The sequence below is a fragment of the Neofelis nebulosa genome, chromosome 6 (genome assembly GCF_028018385.1).
Source record: "Neofelis nebulosa isolate mNeoNeb1 chromosome 6, mNeoNeb1.pri, whole genome shotgun sequence".
Classification (NCBI taxonomy): Eukaryota; Metazoa; Chordata; class Mammalia; order Carnivora; family Felidae; genus Neofelis; species Neofelis nebulosa.
In genome coordinates, this window is record NC_080787.1 from 118,271,638 (window position 1) to 118,283,714 (window position 12,077).

Consider the following 12,077-nt stretch of genomic DNA (forward strand, 5'->3'; position numbering starts at 1 on the left):
ATAGCACTCATTAAGACAAGTTGTTTGAAATACTGGGTAATCATGGCATGCTTGCATATGTAAGAATAACATCAAAGCATCTCTCTCTGTATCTGTCCTTCCCCCAAATAAAATGATAGGCATGAAATCAAGAAAAGAGAGTATTATTTATCTTTCATTTAAGTTTTTCAACAAATATTTATTGAGTATCTACTACATACAGGCTCTTGACAAAAAAAAAAAAAAAAAAAAAAAAAAAAAAAGCAAACCTACCCCACTCTGGAGCAATGGTACCAGTGCTTTACCTGTGTACCTGATATGCGGCCCTCATACACCTCAAGGTTCTCTGTGTACAAACTTGTGCAAATGAATCAGAAAACTACTGCTAGAAGCCCCAGTATTATCTACCCACCAACAAAATAACCTGTTCTGAGAATTGTGTTTCTTTTGAAATATTTTTATAGGGAATCAAAATTAAAGTTGAGTTTCTACAAAGAAAAGTTCATCATTTTTGCGATTATTACTACGTTCTTCCTAATATTACAAAAAGTAGAAGTATCATTCAGTATCACCTTGACTTATTACAAAAGCACCTAGAAATATAGATAAAAATTCAGCAGATAGTATATTGTTATACCCTTAGGTACCCAATCAAAACAATGGAAGGAAATGAACCAGTTGGCAGCAAAGAAATAGGACATAGGGATAATATCAATGTTGGGAGAGAAAGTCCACATATAGAAGATGGAGTTTCCAAAGAATGAAAGTAATTCTTTAATTGCTTCTGCATTAATCAAATGCTTATTAGAGGACCATATTCTTTTTTCTCACAACATGTTGAGTTTGTGAAGAAAAAAGAGGCTGCAAATGTTAATTTGGCATATGGAAAATATGTTTGGTAAGAAAAAGTTAAAAGTCATATAGCCTAGCAGAGTCTGTTAATTTTAAAGTTTCAAGCAGCTGGGGCGCCTGGGTAGCTCAGTCGATTAGGTGTCCGAAGTGCTGACAGCTCAGAGCCTGGAGCTTGCTTCAGATTCTGTTGTCTCTCTCTCTCTCTCTCTCTGCCCCTCCCTGGCTTGCACTCTGTCTCTCCCTCTCTCTTAAAAATATACATTTAAATAAATAAATAAATAAAGGTTCAAGCATCTGAAGAACCCTTATAATAAGATGAATCTCCTTTTAGACATGTTAAAAATTAAATACGAAAAGAAGCTTTCTGTCTCTGAATTGATATTTTAGGGGCACTTGGGTGACTCCGTTGGTTAAAAGTGTCTGGCTTTGGCTCAGGTCATGATCTCTTGGATTGTGAGTTTGAGCCCCACAGCCAGCTCTGTGCTGACAGCTCAGAGCCTGGATTCTGCTTTGGATTCTCTGTCTCCATTGCTTTCTGCCCTTCCCCTGCTTGCTCTCTCTCTCTCTCTCTCTCAATCTCTCTCAAAAATGAATAAACATTTCAAAAAATTGAATTGATATTTTAAATCCACCTAAAAAATAGAACTTTTCCATTTATGGTGGAAAGGAACCGACAAATAAATATGTACATATATAGTTATATTTATACACAAACATAGACACACATTTGCTGTATGTGTGCCCACCTCCCCAGCTCTCCTCTCCCACCCTAACACCCATCAATGCAGTGATAAAAGGAGTACAGTGAAAGCTGTAAAATGAGATGTCATAAAATCTTACTAATCTTGTTTAATTATAGGGTCCATATTTCTAGGTTAGTGAACATTCAATTGCTAAAATATTTTAGAGAAATTAAATCAGTTGCATTCCACTCAAGTATATGTAACCACTATTGATGAAGTAATTACAAGGAGCTATCTTGCTGGTTATAGAAATTCATGTGGAAACTATTTCCAATTAAGAACAGATATTTGCACAAACAGAGTAGGATAAAAAGTACTTAAGACAGTTTGCATTATCTGCCATAAGTGAAATATGCCGCTTATGATCTTATTTGCCTCATGAATGAAATTTATTTCTTATAAATTTTAATATAATACAGGCTAAGTGAGATTTTTCTGTTTTCCATACTAGTTAAGAAATCCATAGTTTGAGGGGTACCTGGGTGGCTCAGTTGGTTACGTATCTGACTCTTGACCTCAGTTCAGGTCTTGATCTCTGGATCATGGGTTCAAGCCCCATGTTGGGCTCCATATGTGGAGCCTACTTTTAAAAAATCAATAGTTTGAGATAGCATCTGTAATTAAACTTTTTTTTCTAATACTGAAGCAAGGTGAAAACATTTGAGAATGAGATGCATTAAAAAAGTGAGCTTTACATAGGTAATCAATAAATAGCTGAAAATATTAAATTATAGCTATAGAGGTGTATCATATCCGTACTAAAAACATCATTGAGTAACACGTGCTAAATAGGAGATTTGGTAGTTGTTTTTCCCTCTGTGATGTAATTCCAGATCAGAGTTTCATTTTTTCCCCAATAGAACAACAAAAAAGAAAAGAAAGAATGGGCTGTGGTACAATGAGAATTAGACATCAGAATCAACTAGTGCATAAAATGATGAAAGAGATTAGAATAGTCTCAATGTTTCTTATATAATCAATCACTGCAAATGTGTCAGCAAGTATGAGGCATCCCCTTCTGTCAATACAACCAAGTAGACAATCTGGGTTAGGCAGGAAGTACAGCATAGGCAAACATGGCTATCAACACTTCTTTCACTGTCTCAGAAGAACAAAATTCGGAGACAAGTTCTTGGAACAAATGGAAATTTATCCAAATGAAAATCAAATGATAAATGCCAAGAGAATATTCTTTCCTTGGAATTCTTTCAGTTCTTCAGCTTAACCAGCTGGAATGAATTTTCAAGTAGCATTTTGTTCAGCCTTTTGAAATGAAGGACTTTTCTGTTAATTGGAAAGCTATATTTCATCAAAGATGAAGACAGTGCTCTTGGCTTAGTGATTCTCTTTTAAAAAAATAATAATAAGAGAGAGAGAGAGAGAGAGAGAGAGAGAGAGGCATTTGGTAGATATTTACCCTCAACAAATTCCAGAACATGTATTTCAAGTGTGAAAGACTGAGCTGTGAGCCTATATACATACCTAACTAAAGAAAACTGGGGAAAATTCAAATACCAGTGTTATTCTAAGCTCTGCATGAAAACTCGGTATTATACTGTGCTCCCTCCTGAGAGGAATATGTAAGGACAGAAAAAAAAATCAAACGTTATTAACTCTCAGAATCAAATATTGATACAACTGACGTTTTTGGTTTTCTAAGGTAAATGAATTGCATAAGGCAACAAATTTAAGGATTCTTTATTCTGTTACTTTAACATGTGTTTTGAGGACAGGAATAGCATGATTGTCAACTCAGAAAGATTTAGAGCAAGAAAATAAAATTAACCAGGAAAAAAATATTTAAGACTCAGATTTTCAACACAACCTACACTTTAGACAGTACTTGCAACTTAATTGTTGATTAATGATATGTTAAATACACATTTAAAATTTAAATTGACACAAAATTAAGCAAACTGATTTATCACAAAGCATGTGAAAAGTTCTTCAAAGGAGTTAATTATACTGTAATACTAAAGAAATAATGTTTCCAGCCTTCTTAAGGGAATCCCTCGATAAGCAGTCTGAATGACAATTATGTATTCTGTTTTATAATAATTTTATAAGAAAGCCTATTTATGATGCTATTTATATACTTTAAGTCTGGCAATATGCGTATTATAGGAATGATCAAAGAGGTTATTTTACTGTTTTTTAAAAATATTTGAATTGCTGCAATAGATTTTTTAAAGAATGATGTGAAAGAAATATTTGACATAAAAATTCCTTAGACTCAGACATATTTTGTACCTTGACATATAAGCTGATGGTCCATAGCAGCAGGCAGCATAAGCCTCAGATGGGCAATGAGGAGAGAATTGTAAAAAAAATAAACTCATCAACTTTTTTGAAATAGTCATTAATATTTGAGAAGACTGGTCTAAACTGAAAATTTCAGAAAGGACATTTAGCAGTGCAACTAGGCAGGCTTCAGTCATTTTTTAAATAGTGGAGCCAGCCATACCATTATCTAAATTTCTAAAGAAAGCAATATACACATTAATCCCCCTATTATAAGTTTATAAACAGTATATAAAACCACCAAAATATTATATGCAGAGTGATTTTTTTTCCTTAAGAGACCAGTTAATATTCATTCCACAAACTGGCCATGAATTTTACAGTAAAAGTAGTGAACTAAATTTGACTGAATTTAATAGGTGAAATTTACCAGCACACCCTTTGGCAATAAGTGAAAATCAGAATAAGTTTACATGCTTATCCAATAGATACAATTTCATAAGATCCAAGATCTAGTTCAAAACATATTATACAAACATGCTTAGATCAAGAAATTTTCAACATATGAATTAATGTGCGTGATTTAGTTTCCAAGAGTTTTACAATCTAACCGAATGTGGTGGGTAGAATCTCAAAGAGATTTTGCATTGAAAGAAAACAACAAACAAACAAAAAAGAACATTGCAAACACTAATTACAAATGAATTTTAATCAAAAGGTAGTTGATTCAAGAGAAATAAGCTTATATAAAAGAATACTAAACTTAAAGTAGTTATGTAAGTGAAATAGTTATAGAAATTGTAATGCCCTACTATGTTTTTTTTAATATTATAAAATTAAAATATAAGATACCTTTTACTTTCATGATGAGTAGGTTGTAAATATTGCAAATAGTAAAAAAAAAATCTTTGGGTGCTTTCTCCTTTGCACTTTTAACTATTCTTTTAACACTGATGATTTACAACCGGAAGACATTTTAGTATGCATAGTATGCAATATCCAGTATCTTTAACAGTTTGTTTTGGACTCTAGCTAATGTCCCTCTTGAGTGCAAAGAGTCCAGGCTAAGATTCTGGTCAGCAGAAGGAATGAGATGGAATGGAGTTACCTTGGGTGAAAGGGCCGTGGAAATTTCTGTCAGCACATAGAGCTAAAATTCAAAATTTCAGATCCTGAATCTTCAGTGAGTGATGAAATTACTTAAACAACAGAGGGAAAAACTGTCAAGGCAAACTGAAAATAATCAATTCCTAAGGAAAGTATTCGATTTCACAAAAGAAAGTTTATTGTACTAAAGCAGATCATGAAAATAAAGGTTCTAAAAAATTGTGATTTTAGATATTTATGATGTTTGCTATAAATAAAATGATTTATATTAGGACTGCATTCATGCCTTACTGGGATTTTTAAACTTAAATCATTAGAGTTTCTCTTTCTCCCTTTTGATATTGAGTGTAACAAAATATAAAAATCTCTGATAATTTTATTAGGATTTCAGAAATGTAGCAGTGGTAGTTTAGAGGTAAAATAATGTTTCTAAATAAGATATAAATGGCATAATATGTAAATAATTTCTAAAACCCACAGTACTACATCCTACATTTTTGTGACTGGGAAGGTGATGGAAATACTGAAAAATAAGTAAACTGTAGCAGTAAGAAAGAAGGAAGAGAGGCAAGAATGTGGTGACTGGATGGTGCTGACATAAAACATCTCTTTCAAAATGCTGTTAGGATCTGATGAGCAACTTGCTGCTCAGAATTCAAATTACAAGAGGTTAAGAAAGTATACTCTAAACCATAATTTCTATCAAACTCTCTGTTGTGTTTAGTCCACACCCTTTCCTTTTTTTTTTTTACTCAGTAGCTTAAATATGAACTAAAACAAGGATGCCATGCCACAGTGTGCTCTGTTAAGATGTGATGGGGGGCAGAAGAGCACTGTGGTTAAGAGCCTCATTGTCCTCAGTGTTAGATGGAGGTTATAGTAGAGTTTTTAGACCCAACACTCTCACTTAGAAGTGTGCCTGGTATGTGTAAGTGTCCATTAAACTTTAATTATCATTACTCTTACTATTTTTAGAAATAGACAGCCCTGTCATTTTCACCATGGTTACTGCAACAGGCTAGTAATTGGGAGTTACTGAGCAAAGAGGGCAGAAATACAAATAACCTAGCCTAAGAAAAGGTGAGGGAGTGAGGAAGGTCCCTCTGAAGGGGTGACATGTGGGCAGAGAATTAAACACAAAGTCTGAGTTAGAGCAAGGGATGTAAAAAGTGCATTCTAGTAAATGTATCAAATACATGGGGTCAGTAAACATGGTGGGTTCTGGTGAGTAAAGTGCAGGAGTGAGTAGGAACAGAAGTATGAGGCCATTAAGAAACTTAGGTTTATCCCTTTCACCTCCTAAAATTTATACTCAGTGTGTTACAGTCAGAGCAATCTTGTTTCTGAATTCCCAAAAAGAATGCAACACAAATAGATTGCATCTCGTATATTAGCCCTTTTCGAATGGTGGGAAAATGCTATTTCAGTCTTAATATGTTTTAATGATCAGAGCTATCTTTGCAAAAATGGTTCAAGGTAATTTCCCAAATTAACAGCATTTGGTAGAGTCTGTAATGCTATGCTAAATTATTTTTCTGTGAATAATTAATCAGAAGCATCTTGGAAGTTAAGTAGAAATGCAATGAAATTAATTCAGATATTAAACTAGAGAGTAAATAATTCAGGTAGCTTTAAACTTCAGTTTGGATAATTTAAGTGCCTATTTTCAAAAAGCTATCCATGCCTTTATATTTTCACTATATTTGTTATAAACTCATAGGTTAAAATAATAGCAAGGAAATGAGTATTCCAATTTATTTTTTAAAAAACAAAAGATAAAAGGTTTGAATGTATTTCTCAAGTTAAATCTACTTGGTAATAGTACAGCTGAGAAGGTCTGACTTTCAACCTGTTCTTTACCACTGGGTCAGGCTGTCCTGTGTTGGTATAGCTCACAATTCAAAAGCCTTTAAATATGTATCTACCTACTAGATCATAATTGCCGAAGAAGTAATACTATAGCAATTTCCCCTCCTCTTCAAAATTCCCCCAGTGATATATTAACTAAACAGAAAAATATTTGGAATTTCCATCCTCTATGCATAAAAGTAAGGTCAATTCTAGATTTATAAATCATCAGGTTAACCCCATTTTCACATCATTTGTGCTTTTTTAAGGTATAAAACCATGCATTTCCAATTGAACTTCATTCCACACCCAATAATGAGAAAAGACCTAGAAATAATAAACTTTATATTTTAATGGGATATTTACTTAATTGGTTTTAGTTATAATAATTGATATTTAATCCTCAGTCTAGGGTGTGGGATACATTTTTAGCTTTTTGAGAAAATTTTTAACAGCTTCCCTTGGAACTGAAGCTCCATAAAGCTCAATGGCTCCCCTTAGTGATGTCTTGCAAGAAATTCACCAAGAAGCCACCTTCATAAAGACCTCTGCACAGACATTTCTAAACATTCAGAAAATTGTGAATTAATATTCACAATTTGACTAATTCTCAACAAATAACTCCCATCTGTGATTCTGGGGAGACCAACTTTTTTATTTATAATCCTATTACATTTTAAAAGGTAATTGAGCATTTTCCAGTTTTCATTTTTCACTTGAAACTTAAATATGTAATACAAAATTTAGGAAAAATAATTCAGGCCCATTTCCTTTTCATTCTTTTTTACATGTTTATTCTTTTTAGCTCATATTTCTATTTGAACAAGTTTTTAAAAGACAGTCTGCAACTAATTTTCATTTTGTATCTAGGTGTCTATTCCAGATACACCTAACCAGAAAACTTGCCTTAAAAATTAGTAGCTATAGTATGTGAAAAAAACATACTTTATATATAAGAAATTAAATGAGAAACAATGAGATGTGAAATAAATTCTAAGAGTATACATTTAGGGAAATTGGATCTCCTCTTGGTCTACAGCTATGGTTCTTTTTTTTTTTTTCAAATTTTTAAAATTTGTTTTTATTTATTTTTGAGAGTGAGAGAGACAGACCATGAGCAGGGGAGGGGCAGAGAGACAGGGAGACACAAAATATGAAGTAAGCTCCGGGCTCTGAGCTGTCAGCACAGAGCTGGACACAGGGCTCAAACTCACGAACTGCGAGATCATGACCTGGGCCGAAGTCGGACATTTAACCAACTGAGCCACCCAGGCGCCCCTACAGCTATAGTTCTTAATTATAGCTGCACATCAGAATAAACTAGGAGTGAACTTATTATTCACTATAGGTTCCTGGGCCCATCATAAGAGCTACTGAATCATAAACTCCAGGGGTGGGGCCTAGGAATATGTATTTTTCAAAGTCACCTATACTTGGAAACCTGGTCTGCAGAAGGCCCTAGGAGGTGCTTAGATAAATGACTATATTATTTCTGTATTAATAAGAAATAATTTCACTATCACAAAAACATCAATCATGTATTCAATTACATGGTAGTGGTTTGCAATGAAATATTAAATAACACGTGGCTAGAATGGTCTGCACAGAGATTTTAGGTACTCTTAAAAGTTAAGGCTCAAAAATAAATACCTTTCACTACCTATACTCCCTCTATGGATTCTAATTACTTTCAAAAGTGTCCCTGTGGGGCGCCTGGGTGGCCAGTCGGTTAAGCGTCCGACTTCAGCCAGGTCACGATCTCGCGGTCCGTGAGTTCGAGCCCCGCGTCAGGCTCTGGGCTGATGGCTCGGAGCCTGGAGCCTGCTTCCGATTCTGTGTCTCCCTCTCTCTCTGCCCCTCCCCCGTTCATGCTCTGTCTCTCTCTGTCCCAAAAATAAATTAAAAAAAAAAAAAAAAAGTTGGAAAAAAAAAAAAAGTGTCCCTGAAATAAAAAAAATAATGTCACATGTCAGAGTATCCTATTGGCCTTTTGTAAACTAGTCACAGAAATATCCAAACTCTGCCTTGCTCTCAGATTCTGATTCTTGCCCTTTTCCAGTTTTCAGTATCACTGATCCTCAGGACTAACTCCCAACATGGCAGTTGAGTCCAGTATATCGTTCCAGCTTCTCTGAGTAATGTCCTATATATAGACTCTGATCAAACCAAGGAAGTCTACTTTTTTCAGCTCCCCAGATTCATCATGTCCTTGCATGCCTTCATTGACAATATTGTTCACTGCCTGACATGCCCTTTTTCCCTCCGTGGCCTGGCAAATGCTCATTCATTCTTTAAGGCTCAGCTGAAACATCACCCTGTCTGGGGAGTTTTCTTTCGATCTCCGTTGGCAGAGTTCAGTGCTTTCCTTGCTGTGCTCCCAGTAGGATCTTGTTCATGCTTCTCTCTATTTTAGCATTAGCTTGTAACTATAATTATTATGCCTGTCTCCATATCTCATTAGTGTCCCCAGGTTTTAGTGCACATTTTGGCATGGAGTAGAGGCTTAATTCATGTTTGTGTAATGAGTTAATAACATTAGCTTTTATTTCACCCATGATTAATGTGTGCCCAGCACTATGCTAAGTGCATTGTAAGTATCTCATGTAATCTTTACAACATTCAGTAGGTAGTAATGATTATCCGTATGTTAAATATCAGAGAGCTAATCCTGAGAGATACCAACAAATTGTCAAAAGCCACACAACTCGTTGGTGACAGACCTAGAATTTGAACACTGTTTAAAAACACCATTGTTAAACAAATGTTTGCACCATAGTGCTTCTCTGCAAAGGCTCAGAATGTGCTCGATTGCTAATAGCAATTTCTCTTGGACAGTGTCTATCTAACACTGCCCTCATACCTGGAACATCGAGGGATGATGAACATTCTTTTAATCATGAGAGCCCTCTACAACCCAATTCCATTGCCTGTGTGCATGTGTATACATGCCTAAGCAGTGAATGACAAAACACAAACATATATGTAAGATTGTGATAACTGGAATGCCTAGTTTGCAAAATTATCCAAAAAGAAAAAAAGTATAAAAACAACTATTGATCCCATCAATAAAAAGTCAGCAGAATAGAAAAGAAGTCCCCTTTAATGAAAACCTTACAAAATTTCCCCAATTGCACGTGATTTTTAATGGACTACAGCCACTCTTCTGCATTTCTATTTTATTTCTTGGACAAGAAGAAAATATATTATTTATGCAAAAGGGTAGTTAGTGTTTCCAACCACTAACACATGGCGCGTAAAAAATAATAATCCCATTCTTCTATTGTGCAATCACCCTTTGTTGGGCAACAACAATGTACAATGTGCTAGTTTCCTGTTGCTTTACTAGAGCCTCCCCTTACACTCACCGCCCAGACGAAATAGTTATTCCTTGGATAATAAAACTATAATACTGAGTTTCAAGCTACTTCCAAAAATGTGTCTGCCTGTCTTAAGAAATAATCATATCAGTTTGCTAATAAGCAGAAATACACTGTAAGTTGAGTATGTTGTCACATGTGGCTAAAAAACATACAAATCAATCTGTAACCAAGAAAGAAACAATATATTTCTTATGTATCCAGAACATTATGGTTAAGATCACAGCTGTAAGATGTTGGACCATCATCAAGAGAACAATGTCAAACACTGAACTTTTGGATAATTTCCATAAAAATTTTTTTGGGGTCAGTAGTTTTTATGGAATTCTGGAATGATTTTCACTGACCATTTTTTTAGAGTTGAACTTGAACACCTCCAAAATGCTCCTCAAATGGAAATATTATGTAATCTAACCTTTGCAGCCATGTCCTTCTGAAAACCAAGCACATATCATGAAAACCAGCATTTCTTTCTTTCAGTTTGTACAGTTTCATGAAAATTACATTAGGCTACATATTTAGGAAGGTAAATTTACTCTTCAGTTTCCTCTGTTTTGTTACCAAGTTCCTGTCAGCACTTCAAAGGTGTTAATAATTAAAGCCAGAATGAGAAAAAAACAAAACAAAACCTGGATTCCTTCCACCAAAATTTTATCAATCCAGCAATATTCTTTTAAGTGAAAAGAACAATGGAATTGGTGAATCAGTGTAGAACTAGCTCAGCTCTAGCCATAATATTCAGCTCTTAACATTTTTTGTTCATATCCAAAACAATTTGACTGCCTTACAGTGGTCTGAATTCTCATTTTTGTTAACTGACTTTAAAGTTTAGAATTTGGAGGTGCACTATGTCGAGCCCAATGAAGCAAGTTTTCATAAAGCAGTTGGAAGGTTTTACAAATATAATCTCAGACAAAGCTAGTTGTGGCCTAAAATCATTAATCCAAGGAGACTGTGTTGGCTAAGGATATATATGCAGTATTAATAATATTGCTCCCTAGGATTCTGTAACCAGAGCTCAAGGAAAAGAAAGCCAAACCACTGAATTCAATATCTGCAGCCTATTTCAGGACATGAAAATATTTTGGTTCTCTCATGCAAATAAAGTCTCCAAAATACTTTTATCCAAAATGATCCTTTGTAGACAGATACTAATTGCAAATGTTACACGTCTCAGTCTGTGGGGATATACATTATCAGGATTTGTCCCACATCAAGGAGTTAGTAGGTTCTTAATTTTCATTTCTTATGATTTTGATTTAATTCAGTACTTTCTCATTGGGATATATGTAGCAATGGATGTTACTAACCCCATTCCCCGGAAATTATTTTGCACTTTAGAATATATATGTATGTATGTGTGTGTATCCATATATATAGTGTTTACATGATTATAAAATATTTAGTTAATTTGCTGTCCAGAAATAAATAAAAACACTCTATCCAATTTGGTGCAAGTCTCATGCACTTTGCTCAGATTACTCTCTTCCCCTAAAACTCTCAGCAAGTTTCCAATACCAACAGAATGAAACAGTTTTCCACCCTGGCTCCAGTCTACCTTGCAGTATGTCTTCCCACATCAAAACCTTAATATCATGTTGGTTCCACTTTTTAAAATGCTCCATACTGTGAATATGAACTAAATCTATAGTTCAGACCCAGTTCAAGATCAGAGACCTCCACTGAATCCAGTGTATATCCAATAAATATTTGCTCATTTGATTGATAGAGACACAGTGTTCCTGCCCTTGTAGCTTATACCATAGGGTTATTGACAAGTTATAGTTGCCACCACCCCTGCATGTAATTGCAAAGGAAATTAATTTCAACATATAAACATTTGTGTTGAATTAAGGTACAGTTATCCTGGTTATTTGCGTATTTGTTATGCAAACCAGTTTTCTTTTAGTAGATGGCATGCAGTTATATC

At 34.5% G+C, this 12,077-nt stretch overlaps 1 protein-coding gene across 2 annotated transcripts in view; it reads left to right on the forward strand.

Annotated features, from left to right (window-relative positions):
- RSPO3 (R-spondin 3) overlaps window positions 1-12,077 on the forward strand; it is an 87,815-nt gene that overhangs the window by 73,151 nt on the left and 2,587 nt on the right. The gene's annotated exons all lie outside the window — the stretch shown is intronic.